This window comes from Phaethon aethereus (genome assembly GCF_964289735.1).
Source record: "Phaethon aethereus genome assembly, chromosome: 1".
In the NCBI taxonomy this organism is placed as follows: domain Eukaryota; kingdom Metazoa; phylum Chordata; class Aves; order Phaethontiformes; family Phaethontidae; genus Phaethon; species Phaethon aethereus.
The window spans coordinates 1,022,403-1,034,757 of NC_138575.1; the positions used below are offsets into that span (position 1 = coordinate 1,022,403).

The window sequence follows — 12,355 nt, forward strand, 5'->3', positions numbered from 1 at the left end:
ACCCTTCTGAAATTACTGAGTAATTTTATACATCTGAATTTCCTCATTAGTGGCAACATTATCTCCTCGACCGCGGAGAGGTGGCTCTTTGCGCGCCTTGCCAAAGCGCCGCCGGTTAATGAATTCCCCGTCGACGGCTAACGTCGTGCTTGGGCGATTTCCCCGATTAGTTCCCGGGAAAGGGCACTGCCTTCCCTGCCGCTGCCTAAAGATGCTTTGCCGTGCTTGTATCCAGGCAGAGGTTGCACCGGAGCTGCACGCGCGCGGGTGAAACGCCCCTTCGGACGCTCTCGCTCCGGCGCCGAAGCCTGGATTAAGGAGTTATTCCCCAAATACTCCTCAGCCAGAAATATGCTCCTCTAATGCCGGCGAAACAAAAACTTCAATTGCTTGGAAATTACTTTTTCGCAAGAATCTTGATGGGTTTAAGCAGAGGCTTTCCTTGCAAAGGGTAATCCCGTTTTTAACGAGGTAATTTATAGTCGCTGATTACAGCCCCGAATGGTCCTTTGTGAGCAAACACGCTGGAGCAGCGAACGTGCTATCTGCTGGTGGCAGGCTCCTGCGGGTCGAGAGTTGAGAGGGAGATATCCAAAGGATGCCTGTAATTAGCCCGAGCGTTTAATTTAATAAAACAAGTGACTAAAAACATAAGCGTGCTCTATTCTAAAAGCGTTGCACGTAATTACAAATTATCTTAATTCAGCGCCGGCGCAGCCAACGTGGTAATCGCCTCATAAATAACTTTCATTAGCTGATTTCAGCATCCGCGCTCGGTGCTACCTCCAAGGGTACCGGAGATTTGGGGGGAATCGGGGAAGGAGAGGGCTCTGTGGGGCCGGCAGCGCCGCGCTTCGGCCACGGCATCTGCTGGTGATGCCCCTCCAGGCTCAGATTTGGGGGATTGCAAGGGGGTTTGGAGGACCACATCAGTGGGCAAGGGAAGAGCTACCGCTGTCATCCATCTGGACTTCTGCAAGGCCTTTGACAGGGTCCCCTCCAACATCCTTCTCTCTACACTGGAGCGATACGGATTGACGGGTGGACTGTTGTGTGGATGAGGAATTGGTTGGATGGTGGTGGTCTAGAGGGTCAACAGCTCAATGTCCAGATGGAGATCGGAGGTGAGTGGTGTCCCTCAGGGGTCTGTATTGGGACCAGCACTCTTTAATATCATCATCAATGACATGGACAGTGGGATCGAGGGCACCCTCAGCAGGTTTGCAGATGACCCCAAGCTGAGTGGTGCGGCCAACACCTGAGGGACGAGATGCCATCCAGAGGGACCTGGACAAGCTCGAGGAATGGGCCCATGTGAACCTCATGAGGTTCAACAAGGCCAAGTGCAGGGTCCTGCACCTGGGTCGGGGCAACCCCCAGTATCAGCACAGGCTGGGGATGAAGGGATGGAGAGCAGCCCCATGGAGAAGGACTTGGGGGCACTGGTGGGTGAAAAGCTGGACATGAGCCGGCAATGTGCGCTCGCAGCCCAGAAGCCAACCATGTCCTGGGCTGCACCCAAAGCCGCGTGGCCAGCAGGGCGAGGGAGGGGGTTCTGCCCCTCTGCCCCGCTCTGGGGAGACCCCCCTGCAGTGCTGCGTCCAGCTCTGGAGCCCTCGGCACAGGAGAGACATGGACCTGCTGGAGCGGGGCCAGAGGAGGCCCCAGCAACGCTCCGAGGGCTGGAACAGCTCTGCTGGGAGGACAGGCTGGGAGAGCTGGGGGGGCTCAGCCTGGAGCAGAGAAGCTCCGGGGAGACCTTCCTGCAGCTGCCAGGGCTGAGAGGGGCTGAGGAGAGAGATGGGGATGGACTTTTTAGTGGGGCCTGTAGTGACAGGAGAAGGGGTGATGGGGGTAGATTTACAGGGGCAGATTTACACCAGATATAATATAGAAATTTTTCATGACGAGGGTGGTGAACCCCTGGCCCAGGTTGCCCAGAGAGGTGGTGGATGCCCCGTCCCTGGGAACACCCCAGGTCAGGCTGGACGGGGCTCTGAGCACCCTGCTCTGGTTGAAGATGTCCCTGCTCCCTGCAGGGGTGGGACTAGATGGCCTTAAAGGTCCCTTCCAGCCCAAACTGTTCAATGAGTCTGTGATTCTGTGCCGCTGCCCCGGGTGTCCGGGGCACTGCTGGGCACATGTCCCCAGCCAGAGGGGCAACACCTCTGTGCCCTTCCCAAAAATGGCTTTCAGCCCCAAGCCCTGTGCTCATCTGCTGATCCCCTGCGCTGGAACAGCATCTGCGGTTTCGCCATTTATGTTCGTGCCAGGAGGGAGGTGATGATCCTATCGGTCGCGTGGTTTCCCTTTGTCCTGTGGCTTTTCTGCTGGGGTTGTTTCGTTTCCCCGCGGACCGGAGCAGCGGAGGCCTCGCCGGGGCTGCGTGCCGTGAGCCTTTCTGCTGCGCTCGTCCCCATCTCTGGTGCTACCCGACCCCCCTTCGCCGGCCGTGCCCGTGGCGGTGTGAGCGCCATCCTGGAGCGAGCCGGGAGCGAGCCGGGAGCGAGCAGCCGCGATGGGAGCACCGGCCCCGCGCTGAACCGAGGGCGAACCGCTCTGGCGTGCCGTGTGGGGAGCGTGTCTCCATGTTGGGGCCTCCGGCAGCTGCTGGGGGCTGCGGGTGCGTGATGCCAAAGGCATCAAGCTCCCTCCCCAGGGATGAGGAGGGTCATTCGCAGGCAGGAGACCGGGGCTGCTTACGGCAGCAGGGATGCCATAATGGGGCAGGCGCGGCGGCAGAGCCAGCTCGTCCTGGGCGGGGTTCGGCTCGCCCCTGCGACGCAGGAGCGCAGCTCCCGAGGGGGTGCTTGTTCCACGTGTAACACACGCTGACGAGACAAACAACTTTATTAATTTAAGCCCGCTGCTAATAGGATTGCCGGCGGCCGCGCGAAGGAGGGCTGCAGGGGCACGGAGCATCCTGCCAGCGGCTGCGGTGCCGGCAGCGGCTGCAGCCAGTTCCTCTGTGCAAAACTGCATCGTGTGGGTGAGGAGCAGAGCCCCGGTGCGGAGCCTTCAGAGAATTACGGGCCGCAAACAAAAAGCGCTTTTGTACCTGCTTTTGAGGAGTTAGAGGCGCTGAGCACGGCGGCTTTGGCCTTGGCTGCGCCTGGGCTTTGTTTTCAGCCCGAAGAGGGAGCGGGGACGGTTTCCCGGTGCAGGCGGGCGTTGCCGGCGTTGCATGTGCCGTTTGCCCTGGGGATGCTGCAGCGCTGGCTGCCGGAGCACGCGGCGGGATGTGCACTTCTCGTGTCGGCGCACGCCCCGGCGGCATCCCTCTGGGATGCAGAAGGATGGAGGAACGAGGCTAGGGACTGCTGGGCACCCGCTGCAGGTCCAGAGCAGCACGTGCCAGCTGGAAGGCACTAGCTGCAGTGATGGGAATTCCTGCGGAAGATGCTGTGTCCTGCTTCATCTGCTGCTCCATCAGGCGAGAGGAGCCCCAAGGTGACCGGTTACGGCACCGTGCTTGTCCTGTGAGCACCTGGGATGGGCTGTGCCATGCTGCCGGTGCTGCAGCCCGTAAGCATCTCTGCTGCCAAAAGCCGTGCCGTGGTGCTGCCGGCATCCCGAGAGGCACCTGCATCCTGTGGCCCCGTATGTCCCGTTCTGCTCTGGGCTGCACCGGCCGGCGTCTCCCCCGTGGCAGCCTCGGGTGCCTCTTGCCGCGGCAGGCGGTGGGTTCCCGGAGGGAGACCTGGAGGGTTTCGGGTGAGATCCAGGCTGCCGCCAGCTTCTGCTCCACGCAAGGGGCTCCCGCTTCAATCAGCTGCTGGTGCGCCCAGAGGGGAGGAAAACCTTTCCTTTTCTCCTTTGGGATCCCGTTAATCTGGGACAAGGATCCCTCTGAGGATGCTTGGCTTGGCGGGACCCTGCTCTGGGGGAGACACCACCGCCGCCTTCCTGGTGCTGCCGTTCCTCCATGCTGTTCCTTGCCGTAGCGGCACGAACACGCCGGGCCCGTCGCAGGCTGCTGCGTGCCGGGCTGGGGCTGCCGTGCTCCCCATCAGCGTGGGCTGCCGGTGCCCCTGCTCGTCACCGTTGAAGCGGGCTGGCAGAGGCAGACGAGCAGGCAGCATGTGGCAGCAGGCAGAAGGTTTAAATTAGGGCCCGTCTCTAACGTGATTAATCGGTGCCTTCAGGCTTGATGGAGATTGATCGCTGCCGGCGAGGCTGCCGAGCGAGCCCCGGCGCGCGGCGAGCGCAGCCCCGACCCCTGGGGAGGCGACTGGGGCGGCACGCACCAGCAACACCGTCGATACCGGGGTTGGGTTTTGTGGGGGAGGCGGAGGGTGGATTTGGGATAAGACAGGAAAAGGCAGCGGCCGGGGTGGAGCGGCCGTTCCCCCTCCCGGCAGCCCTCTTTGCAGGCTGGGTGGCTCTCGTGCCCTGGGCTGCTTTCGGGAAGGGGACCGGAGGATGCGGAAAACTTGCTCCGTGCCGCGCACGGTTCCGTCTGGCCCCACGTCCAGCTGCAGACCCAGCTCCGTGTTGAGGATGATGACGGAGAAAAGCCTTCAGTGCCCCTGTGCAGCATGCCGGTGGCTGGGGCTGGGCTGGTCGGGCTTGGGGCCACCGAAAGCCCGGCTGTCCCCTGCCTCCCCCCGCTGGCTTCGGCTGCGCTGAGCCCCTCGTCTCCCGGGAAGCTGCTCCAGAGGAAGCAGGAGAAGGACTTGGAGCGGCTGTCGTGGCAAGTTGTGTTTGGAGGCGAGTGAGGTCGACACCGAGCTCGGCCCGCCTGTGCGTGCCGTGAAGGGCGACTGCCGGCAAGCTCAGCCCGGCCGGCACCGCCGCGGCACCGAGATGCCGTGGCCGGAGTCGCCGCCGCCGTGCAAGGTCCCCGCTCCCAAGGGGACAGCGTTGTCCCCGCGGTGCCGGTGCCGGGCAGGGCGGGGGCCGGAGGGCAGAGCGCTCCCGTGAGCCCTCTCGATTCGCTTCGGTAAAACGCAAATCACGTCCAAACGGTCAGCCTCGACTCGCAAGACCCCGGCGGGGAGCCTGTTTTGATAACGGAAGCGATTAAAACGGGGGCCTCTCGTTCGTGTTGGGATATGCACGCTCAGCTCAGAAGTTTGTTTTTCTCTCTTTAATTGGACTCTGCTAACGATGCTTGAGTAATTCCGGGCCCCGAGGCGCTCTGATATAAGCCAGGGAAAACCCTCTACCCCCAGGGTGCCATGGTGCTCGCTCCCTGGGGCATCTTCCCCCAGCTCCGGCATGGTTGGTGCCGGGAGCACCGTGCCGGCGCGGCCGCCCTCCTGTCTCGCCGTGCTCTCTGCCGGCGGTGCGCGTTAACGTCCCCGTGGGTGCCCGTCGTGGGAGCGGAGCGTGGGTCCCTGGCAGCGGCTGGGGGAAGCTGCGCCATCCCGGCAGGGCTCTGTGCCGCGGTGCGGCCCCGCCGCCGGCGACTCCGCCGCCGCCCTGCCTGTCCCTGTGCCGTCGCACCCCTGGGCAGCGCTGCTTTGGGCCGAGCTGGCCCAAAAGGATGACTCGGATGGGTGCAAGGCGACCCGGGCCGGCGGCGCGGCGAGCACCCGGCGCTGCTGGCTGGAGCACCCGTACCGCTGAGCTCGGACGCTGGCAGCGACCCGCCGGGGCTTTTGAAGCCGCCCGCTCTCTGACCGCAGGCAGGCGCCTTCGGAGGCGGTGGGAGCCGTCCTGTAGCGGCAGCCGCGGGACGACGGGCTTCCAGGGGAAGCTTCTTCGTGCCCCCCGGTCGTTCGGCGGCATCCCTTTGTGCGAGTACCGGGGAGCTCCCGGCACGGCCGCTGGCGTTAATCCTCTTACGGCGGTAACTCCGGCCGGTCGGATTAGCCGAAGGAGCAGCCCCCGAGACGCCCTGATCTTCCCGGTGCCCTCTCAGGGAGCGGCTGGGAAAGGGCCGCTCTCCCAGGCTGCCAGGGCGCTGCCGGGGCGCTGCCGGGGCGCTGCCGGATCTGCCTGCGCCCCTCAAACTCATTAGTCCTCAGTCGCCGCCACAAACGACTCGGCTCCCGCGCGGCCCCCCCCGACAGCCGGTGTGTCCAGGCCGCGGCTGATCCCTGTGCCGGTGCGGCCTGTCCCACCGAGCGCGGCGGTGCTGGCGTTGCCGCGGTCATCGCTGTGGCTGAGGATGCAACCAGGTGGGGCTGGCGGCCGTGCGAGCCCCTGGGGCTGGCCCGGGGCTCGCTGGTGGCAGGACAGGGCAGGGCAGGGCAGGGCAGGGCAGGGCAGGGCAGGGCAGGGCAGGGCAAGGCAGGGCAGGGCAGGGCAAGGCAGGGCAGGGCAGGGCAAGGCAAGGCAAGGCAGGGCAGGGCAGGGCAAGGCAAGGCAAGGCAGGGCAGGGCAAGGCAGGGCAGGGCAAGGCAGGGCAAGGCAAGGCAGGGAAGGGCAGGGCAAGGCAAGGCAGGGCAAGGCAAGGCAGGGCAGGGCAAGGCAGGGCAGGGCAGGGCAAGGCAAGGCAGGGAAGGGCAGGGCAGGGCAGGGCAGGGCAAGGCAAGGCAGGGCAAGGCAAGGCAGGGCAGGGCAAGGCAGGGCAGGGCAGGGCAAGGCAAGGCAGGGCAAGGCAGGGCAGGGCAAGGCAAGGCAGGGCAAGGCAGGGCAAGGCAAGGCAGGGCAGGGCAAGGCAGGGCAGGACAGTGCTGCCCTCCCCTCTCTCAGCCCGCAGGTCGCTGCGGTGGGGTCCCTGGGCATGCACTTTCCCTTATCGCCGTTTCAAAACACTCTCCAGCTCTGCCGGGGCCACCCGGCGTTCATCACTCGCGTGGTCGGGGGCACGTGCTGCCTCGGTACCCAGGGCCTGCTGCGAGCGGGGCTTCTGCCGGCGTCGGGGAGCGGGGGACGCTTCTGCAGGAGAGCAGGCAGGCGGCAGAGCCCGCGGAGAAGCTGAGCTCACGCTCCGCGCTTTGCATCCAGGCATTGGCACCTGCTTGTGCGGCGGCGGGCGCCCCTCATCCTTGTTTCCTCGCGATCCGCAGGGCCGTCGCTTTCCCGTAGCTGTTTGTGCTCCTGCTGTCACCCCCTTCCTTGCCGCAGCGCTGGCCGGCTCCTGGGACGGACCCGCGAACGAGCGGATGCCGTTCGTAAGAGCGTCGCCCACGTGCGTGCGTTAAACCAGGCGCGTGCCTTGCCGTCTTTGCGCAGCAGCGCTTTGATGCGCGACGGAGGCTTTGATATGGAAAAGCCCGTCCCCAGCCGCTCGGCAGCGGCACGCTTCTGCTCGCCAGCTGCAGGCTCCTCTCGGAGCCCCGCGCCGGGTGCGCTCGCTCCACCCGCACGGAGCACGCCGCCGCGCCTGCTGCCACCGCCTCACCGGCCCCCGCGGCGGATTTCCCACTCGGCGCATCCCCTGGCGAGCCGAGTGTGCCGGCTTCAGCCGAGGATGCGCCGGGGCGGGAGGGCTGGGAACCACAGGCGTGACGCTGCTAACGACCCGTCTCCCCTTCCCTCCTTCGCCTTCGCGCTCCCCGTGCCGGGGGGGAGCAGGACCCGACTCTGGGCGTTAACCGGGCAGCCCGGGGCCCCCCCGCTGCCGCCCCGGGGATTCCTCTGCCTGCAGGAGGGACCCCGCTTGCTGCGGGTCGGACCCTTCCCCGGGCGCCCAGCTCTGCCCCGGCACAAGCCAGGCAGCCTCTGCCGGGGCAGGTTGCCCCCACCCTGGGCTCCCTCGGGGCGGCTGCGTCCCCGCGCAGCCCCGCAGTCGCCAGGCCCCCGGCACGCCGGGCACGCTGCCGGCACCGCTCCCGATCGCTTTTGGTGGCAGCTGGTAATCTCCACCTTGGCTTATTCTTGCGCCTTGCTTCGCGTTGATTTGCTGTGCTAATTGCTTTACAAATAATAAGCTTCCCTAATTGCGCCGGCGGGGAAGGGGAGGGCTCTCCCCGCCTGCAGTCCCGCATCACCGCCGTGCTGTGGCTCCCGGCCCCTTGGCTCCTCTGGGGTCCCCCCATGAGCGCTGGCACCCACAGCATCCCGCACCAGGACTCTCGGAAGAAACCCCAAAATCCTGCACATGGGGAGCTGGGACCCCCGGCTTGTCCACGGCGGGTCGGGCTGCTCTCCCCTGCTCTGCGAGCCGGCGAGCACCCTTGGGACCGGTGGGGTGTCAGGAGGTGCCGCCGGCACGCCGGGCTGCATTGCGCCCGCCGGGGTCTCGGAGAGTTTCCAGCTGCTCCAAATGCACCCAGCTCCATCGTGGTTCCCATCTTCTGCCCTTGGGAAGGGGGCCGGGGGCTGGGAGCGGGACCCCCAGGCAGGGGGAACCGAGGGCGCTCGGTGTTGAACCCCCGTGGCAGGATGCGGTCCTTCGCGGAAGACACGGGCTGCTGCTTTGCTGAAAATAGGCTTTAATTGGCTACTGTACGGCGTAATGATGTTAATTTGACAGGAGAGCCGTAATTCCCTCGGCCTGTTAGGTGTTTACAGCCGCACGGGGGTTATCTAAGGAGGAGGAAGGCTGCGGGGGGGCTGCCGGCACCCGGCGCTTGCCACCCCTTGCCGGCGACCACGGCCAGCGCCAGCCCCGGGGCCGGCACTCGCTGTCGAGATGCTCCCGTGTTCCATTTTAAACAAAAAGCCGGCTTCTTTCCCCCGGCTGCCCGGCACAGATGTGCGGGAGCGGCACGTTCCTGACGATTTCTGGATGGAGGTCCCTGTCTCCGCGCCCCGGGACGGGGGCGAGCAGTTTATCCCTCCCCTCCTCCAGCACCTCTCCGAAGCTGAAGCTCCACGCATCGACTTTCTCGCTAATAAAACGACTTCCTCGCCGCACACCTTTAATTGAATGAGGCTAATGTGCTGCCTTTTTTTTTTTTTTAATTAATTTTTGAACGGCTGATGACTCTCCCCGGCAGCCGGGGAAAGCCGCGGCCGGCGTTCCAGCACCTGCAGCTCCCCGCCGAGCTGTGCCACCCCTCTCGCCCGGCCCGCTCCCGTGGCGGGACGCAGCCGCGGACGTCGCTTCTCCTTGCGCCGCTAAGTGCCGTGACGGGGAGGGCGGCTTACAGGGATGCCAAGCTCTTGGCTCGAAGTGTAGTTTGAAAAAAGCCGTATCTTTCTGCGTGTCTGTAATTGCCGGGTATCTGACGGTCGCAGGATTTAGTTAACATCCTTGCTGTTATATTGATTTTTAATGTTTATTTGCAAAACCTCAAACGTGCGTCCAAGTTCTTGAACAGCTTCCCAGACTGATGTGCTAGGCCGCTTCCCCCCCGATATAAATACCATTTTCACAGGCCAGCGAAACGGCGTTTAATGGTGGCTGACAGGGCGACGGTTAAGGGCGATATGTCTCGGACACTTAAACGCGCCGGTTACCCGAGTCCTGGCACAGCCCGTCGCCTTCTACTTGTGCTGGGCATTGCAGAAGGGTTTGCATTTTTCATCAGCGTCACAACGATGCGGCCTCGGTGAGGACTCGGCCCCCGCCTCTCCGGTCCTTCTGGGGCCAGGCGCGGTGCAGCCGCGGGTCCCGGCACGGCACGAGGAGGGCGGCTGTTGCGGCGGCGGGGACGATGCCGTTGCTGGGGCACCTGTGCCGGTAATCCCCTTTTTGGGGTGCTCCCACGTGGCTGAAGACCTGTGAGATGCTCTGAGGTTGCTGTGGTGGTTGGTTTTTTTAAGGCGGACGCTGGCTTTCGCGCGATGCCGGGGAGAGCCGCCGCTGCCGTGCTCGGAGAAGAGGCTTTGAAGCGCTTGAGTGCTGCTTCCAGGGCGGGCGTTTCCCCGCTTCTCCTTAATGCAGCCGCATTACACGGGGCGGGTAAATCCCTGGCTAAGCGGCGGCAGAGGAGCCTGTCCCGAGCACCAGCCCCACGCCAGCGCCGTGCCGGGACCCACGGCCGCACCGTGCCAGCCCCGTGCCGGGTGGGACGGAGGGTGCGTCCTGTGGGTGCTTGGAAAGCAAACCTGGAGTTCGTTAGTGAGGATTAATTAGTGTTTGCGCCGGGCTTTGCCTGTGCAAAGCGTCAGACAGGAGCCCTGGCAGCATTATTTATCTTGAAGCTTCGCCGCGACCGTGTCGAGGTTGGGAGAGACTCGTCGCCCGCGTGCCGTCGGGTCGCACCGTGGCCGTGCTTCGAAGGCGAGCGGAGGAAAACCCGTGTGCTCCGGGCTCTGGGGCCCGGGGGCGGCACGCTCCGGCAGCCGGGCAGGCGGTGCGGGCAGGCAGAGCAGGCAGCGCGGGCAGCAGTCTGCTGCGTGACCCCGAAGCGCGTATCGTTGCGCCGCAAGAGCCGCTCAGACGGGGCCGGGAGCGGCGATCCCGGGTTTGGCTGCAGGGGAGAGGCAGCGTTTGGGTGCGAGCGTTTCTTTCGGTGGCCGCTTCGGCGTTTTGACCGCCGTTGTGGCGGAGGCGGGGAGGGCGGGGGTCCTGCTGCACCCCCCAGCTGCGCGGGGGCTCGCCTGCCCGCCCGGTTCCTCCACGCCGCGGGCTTACAGCTGCCGCGCTCCTGGCCACGAGGGCACGTGGAGAGCTGGGATCAACCCTCCTCCGGGAGCGCAGGGACGCTGCAGCCGTTTTGGGGGCTCTCCTGGGCTTTCGAGGGCTCTCCTGGCCCCGCAGGCGGCCGGCGCGGCCGGCGGCAGCTCCCGCGTGCTCACCTCCGCCTGCACGCAGCTGGCAGCCGTGCCGGCACGCTGCCCCTCGCCGCTGCCGGGCCAGCCGAGCCCCTGCCCGCCCCGGGGGCTGCAGCAGAGCCTGGTCCCCGCTTCGGGGTGCAGGCAGCGGGACGGGAGGCGGCGAGGTGGGGAGCATCCGCACGCGCCGTGTCGGATGGCTGAGCCCGCCCGGTGTCTCAGCCCCTCGGCTTAATTCTCCGCCTGCGCGCGGTGGTTTTTCAGCGAAGCGGCGGCCGCGGCTGTACGGCACCGCTTCGCGGCGCCGGACTGTGAAATGCGGAGTCGGTCGTCCCCGCTCCTCCGGCCCCGCAAGGCGATGGGCAGGGGTTCGAGCTGCCGGGGCTTCCCTCTGGCCTCCCGCCAGCCGCGCCGTCCCCGTGTGCTCAGCCGGGGCTTTGTTTTACACGGGGCGAGGAAAACCAGCTTCATGGCCAGCTGGCCGGCACCGCGTCCCACGCTGCGCGCCGCAGTGCCGTGCCGGCCTCGTTAAGCCCGTCTCATTAGGGACCAGGAAGCTTTCCTGTGCCGTGAGCGATAGCGGGCTGAAGCCCGGCGAGCGTAAAAGCTCCTTTCCCGAAGAAATCCCATCTCCGCCGATCCCGCACCCTGGCCGGCTCGGGCCCTGCCCTCACCCTGCCTGCAAAGGTGAGGGTCCCTTCAGCCGCTGCAGGGAGCGGGAGCCTCCTCCGGGGACGGGTTTGGCGCTGGGTGCAGCGCCCGCTCGCTGCCACGGGTGGGGGTGCCCTCGCGGGATCCCATCCGTTCCCGCGCCGGCGCTGGCAGGGGCTGCGGTGCTGGGCGAGCGGCGACGCGGGTGGAGGAGGGAACGGCTCCAAGGAGCAGCCTGGGAACGGCGTCGAGGACACAATAAACTCTATCAAAGCCTCATTCATTACGGAAGAATGCGGAGCGCAAGTGCCGGCGCATCTTTGTCCGCTCGATCCCTCTCCCGTCTGATCCCTCTCCTTCATTTCCTGCTGCTTTTGCCTTATCTGCCCTCTTTTCGGCGTGTTCCTCCTCTGCCCGGCTCGGCAGGGCGTGCTGGGGGCTGTGCCTCCACGGCACCGTGCCGGCGCGCAGAGCGATGCGCCCAGCGCTGTCCTCCACCGGCGTGAGCCGGGGAGCTCCCAGGCTTGGGTTGCCTTGGCTTCGTCTCCCTCCTTCCTCCCCTTGCGTGCTGGCAGGGCCCGGAGGTGCCATAACCGTAACGGCGCCGGTGCAGCCAACCACAAAGCGCGTCCGACATCCGGCACGCCACCGGTGAGGGAGCAGGATCTGCCGGGGAAAGCCGTGTCGCTCCGTCCGGGAACGGCACCGTCGGGCGACGTGCTGCCGCACCGTGCCGCGCTGTGCCGCGGAGCTCCTCGGGACGCTGCGGGCCCGCTCACGAGACCGCCGCAGAGCTCGCGCGGGTGCAGCCGTGCGGCGCGGTGCAGCGCGGTGCGGCACGGCTGGAGCCCTTCCCGCCCCCGTGTCGTCCCCAAATCCCTGCTGCCGTTTCCGCCGGAAAATTCCCCTTTGGCTCAGCCGTTGAAGGGGTTCCATTGCCGCGAGAGGCCCGGAGCCGCCGCGGGGCAGCGAGCGGCCGCGTGCCCTCCGGTTCCCTTTCCCGGGCGCCTCATCCTGCAAGTGCTGCTAATCGCCGGCTGCTAACGAGCTTGTCTAACGAGTAACCGTCCCAGCCTGCACAGCTCGCCTGATTCCCGAGCTCTCGGAGCTTTATTTTCCCCTCCCGCGGGCAGGGCGGGCAGTGGGC

At 65.8% G+C, this 12,355-nt stretch overlaps 1 protein-coding gene across 1 annotated transcript in view; it reads left to right on the top strand.

The window, feature by feature from the left end:
- The window catches only part of SND1 (staphylococcal nuclease and tudor domain containing 1), a gene marked incomplete at both ends in the record, with an annotated part of 84,617 nt that overhangs the window by 35,455 nt on the left and 36,807 nt on the right, over positions 1-12,355 (top strand). The window lies entirely within an intron of this gene.